Source organism: Eucalyptus grandis, chromosome 6, assembly GCF_016545825.1.
Source record: "Eucalyptus grandis isolate ANBG69807.140 chromosome 6, ASM1654582v1, whole genome shotgun sequence".
Classification (NCBI taxonomy): Eukaryota; Viridiplantae; Streptophyta; class Magnoliopsida; order Myrtales; family Myrtaceae; genus Eucalyptus; species Eucalyptus grandis.
Genome location: NC_052617.1, coordinates 15017852 through 15022203, shown reverse-complemented (window position 1 = coordinate 15022203; position 4352 = coordinate 15017852). Strand labels below are relative to the sequence as shown.

At 38.7% G+C, this 4352-nt stretch overlaps 1 long non-coding RNA gene across 2 annotated transcripts; it reads left to right on the top strand.

Annotated features, from left to right (window-relative positions):
- Positions 1–1368: 1368 nt before the first annotated feature.
- Positions 1369–2800, top strand: LOC104448573. Of its 2 annotated transcripts, XR_005552213.1 has the most exons (4): positions 1369–1531; positions 2054–2122; positions 2321–2413; positions 2510–2800. It is a non-coding gene; the product is annotated as an uncharacterized LOC104448573 (long non-coding RNA). The 2 variants fall into 2 exon arrangements; XR_005552212.1 differs by having other exon boundaries at positions 2054–2413.
- Positions 2801–4352: the final 1552 nt, after the last annotated feature.

The window sequence follows — 4352 nt, the reverse complement described above, 5'->3', positions numbered from 1 at the left end:
AGTTCTAACTAGTCATTTGATCGATTCCTTTTTAAGATATCAACATCAATCATGTGTCAACTTAATTGAAAATAAATGCAGGTGACAGCTATGCTATAACCACTCAATCTTTCGTTAGAGAAAGTTTTCTCCATGGAAGACTATGACCATATAGAAAAGTACCTATATTTTGATGAAGGGTTTTCTTAACACTTCTTAAACATACTTTACGAGGGACACCTATTAATCATTGCAAATAGCCACTACCTCATATAGTCATTTGTTCTCTCTTTTTTTCCTGAGTTTGGCACACCAGAAAGTGTCCATCTAGTTGCGGATGACATGGGAGTAGAACCTCTACAATAGATATATTGCATGGTTGGACTTGGACTAAACCAATCCGATGAGGTCTAAGAGCATGGCTCCCGACATGTCTCAAGGACAACGAATGATAGGAATTGATAACGTTATGCATCAGATAGTAAAATGGTAGTGCTTTATATTATTCTAGAAAAAACTAATTCTAACTAGGCATTTGATCGATTCCTTTCAAGACATCGACATCAATCATATGTCAACTTAATTAAAAATAAATGCAGTAACGGCTATTCTATGGCCCATCAATATTTCGTTGGAGAGAGTTTTCTCCATGGAAGAGTATGGCCAAATAGCAAAGTACCTGTATTTTGATGAAGGGTTTTCTTAACACTTCTTAAACATACTTCACAAGGGACACTTATTAATCATTGTAAACAGCCACCACCTCATATGGTCATTTGTTCTCTCTTTTTTTCCTGAGTTTGGCCCACCAGAATGGGTACACCTGTTTGCATATGACATCGGAGCAGAACCCTAAATGGACTTGGTCTAAACCAATCCAATGAGAGGCTCTTGACATGTCTCGAGGACCATGAATGATAGGAATTGATAATGTTACACATCAGATAGTGGGAAGAGTGTTCATGAGTAATACGAGCAAACCTCGACGAGAATGTGAGCTTTATATACTGGGCCATTAGGTTAACGTAACACATATTAAGTGCGCATGAGTTAACCAAGTCCACAGCATGTGACTAGTGTTACCGGACTCATGTTAAATGAGACATAAATTAGTTCACACGCATAAATTGTTTGTTTTTTTTTTTTTTTTTGTTCAATTAATAGTTAGATAGATATTAGATAAGAGGCCAAGGTGGATTTATTTCTTATTGTCGTCGAATCACAACAACGGTTTAGTGATCTTTATAAATTTTCATATGGATTGTCGGCGTGAAAAGTACAAAGAACCCGATTTTTTCTATTTCCAGATTGCTTTAATGCTTAGTGCGCGGTATAAAAGGCCCCCCACCCAAAATAATTCCCGGGACGCCGCCCAGAAATGGCGGGAAAATTGGATTGGGATTGAGTCCTAGCGGGAAGGCGTTGTGCGAAATCATTGCTTAGAAGAGCAGGCCTTCCCATATCGATCGGAGTTAAAGCAAAGATGTGCCGGGCCGAAATCCTAGGGATCGTCGACGAGATCGCGGCCCTCGTTTCTGATAAGCTTCGAGTGGTACCGTTCGACTTTCTTTCCCTCTTTCGATTTTCGATCCCGTAATCGTTGCTCTTTCGTTGTCTTCGATCTCTCTCGTGTCGATACGTGAGTGCTTTGTTCCCCCTCCAATATCCCCCGATTTTTAGGAAGATTCATGACGTGCGTAGAAATTGACTTCTTGCTGTTGTAGATTCTAACACATATTGATCAATACTAGTTTCTTGCGATGCCTCCTGATTTTGTGGTTTTTTATTTCTTCAGTGAAGAGCTTGTGCCACAGCTTGCCTGCGTCTTGCAGTATCGATTAGGCAAAATTTGAAAACTAGACAATTTGAGTTTATCATGTTATAGAGGACATGATCCTTTTTTTTTCTTTTTATATGGCTTTGACCTAGACATGATTCATTTGCTTAAATTATCATAGGGAGCTAAATCGGTGATTGTTCTTGGGATCATATTTTCCAACTCTCCATGTCTGTGAAGTATGTTTAGACTTATTCCCTTGAGGTTAACTTATATGGCTTTCTCAATATTGAGCAGAAAAATGCTTTTGAATGGGGTTTGTCCATGGTACCGCACTCAGATGATGCCATTCAAGTCACGCAGCATGTAGCGAACTTCTTTGTCAGCTCAGCATTTGTTCAGTAATTTTTTGCTGCAAAGCAAGTTGCATTTGAAATTTCCTTGTCAAAGTTCTTAAAATATCATATGTCATAGACGATTATGGTTATATGATCTGCGCTTCTGGTTAAACTTCACTCAGTTTTAAGGGAAAAAAACTTCTAATTCAAACTAGTCATCCTTTAGTGAGGCTAGGAAATCCGTAAACCAGGCTTCTGCTCGAAGAGTGCTCGACAATCTGATATACAATCACAGTCCCACCTATTGTAGGAAAGCAGGGTAAGCCCTGATGCTATCTATTCAGTGCATTTTTCATCAGTTTTGCTTATGATTCGTGATTTACTGACTGAAAGTGTTACATTTGAATGATTTTAGGGGGGGATATGATGAGGTTTGTATCTTTACGTGACTGTGAAGTCCAAATTTTCACGGGCATCAAGTCTCTCACACGGAAGAAGGCGTTGTACTGAATTGCTCAAGATCAGAAATTTGCTCTTAACGTAAATGAGATTATGAGATGTATGGACATTACTTTAGCAGAAACTAATGGCAAATGTTGAACATTTTCCTTAGTTTATCTGAACTTGAAGTGTGCTTGGTTTGTTGCCTGTAAATTAATTGATGACTTCATGTCCTGATAAGACAATTAATGGACGATCTAGGACGTCCATCCGTGTGCTTATGCTTGAAAGCTTTAGTCATGTGTGGGCACTTCATAGTTTGTATGTAGTCAAGATGGGATTCAGTAACTGGTTTTCTCGGTAATAGAGGGAAATGAGTTAAAAGAGCGAGGATTCAATTCAGAACCTGCGAAGATGTTTATCAGTTCAATGCGGCACTCAGGCCACCATTAACCTGAGGTTGGAGATCTTAAACGCAGCATCAATATGGCTCGACATTGTCTGCCCATTTAAGTCACCTGAGAAGATCAATGTCACTATAGGTAGCTTGACCAAAGGCAAACTGTAGCTTAACAAAAAATGCAGAACCTGTAGCTTAACAAGCTAGTTCTAAAGACCTCAAGGAGGATAAGCAGCCAATATCACTGGGAATTTCTCCTTCCAGAGGATAACCCTGAAAATGAAGGCAACCACAGTCGTCTAGAGTTCAGAGCTCTTCTCAGCATTTGCATCAGTGTCCTCCAAAAATTTTGTGGCCTTCTTTTACTAATATAAAGGCGTAAGTTTTCCAGATTATGTAAGAATCAAGCTGGATGGGAGGTGTTTGACAGCACTTTCACTAATATCAAGCTCCTCTAAGCACTCTTAAGCCCTCGATGTTCTCAGGATGTTCTTCAGGATTTAATCATTTAATCATCCAGATAGATTAAGAACTCTGAAACATTTAAGATTGCCTACATTATCTGGAAGTCGCGTGAGGTTTTCACAGTCAATCAAGTCAAGAGTAGACTGAGTCTTTCTAGATTTCCAATTGAAGGATGAATCTGAGATAATGCTTTGCAACCTTTGAAAATTAGCCTCTTTAGATTTGGGACACATATGAAGTTTGGAGTCTCCATGAATTATTTGGAACCTTTACGGTTGATAACATTTAACTACTCTAAGACCTGCATCTAGAAAAAATCGGTTGAACAATTTTATTAGTTTGTTAAAAATAATGACGAGTCTGATGAAGCATACGCATGCTTGAGTATTAATTCCAACATTTTTCCCTCTCCAGAGGCTGCAAAGGAGGCTATCCTGCATATGGAGTTCGACAAGATTCTTTGAAAGAAAACTTGGTAGAAATTATTTAAGACTGCAACTGTCCCATCTTAGCAGGCGTAGTTCATTTGAAAGGTGCTTGAACCAAGAAGAGAGGTGGATGGCACGAATACCAGTCAATCTTAAGTTAGTCTTGTTTGTGAAGGACTCTCCATTAAAACGCACGGTTCTATGGTTCCTAGATTGTAAGACTATGGCTTTGACTTTCCCTATTCCTTGATAAACAACTCATATAGTGTCAATACATGACTAGCAAGTTTTTTTCCCCATATCAAATGAGCATGCTTGTAAATTAATTTTTCAGAGTAATCATAGTTTTTTTGACAGAATATGCCACACACCCTCATAAAGCCAGACCCAACTTCATTCTCCTGGCTCTTCAAGAGACTCTAGATGAACAATTTTCCAAGTCATCTCTTGTAGCAAATCATGCATCCACAGTTTGTTGTCCACGATTTTGATAAGAGATCTATGAACAAGGACATTCATTCCAA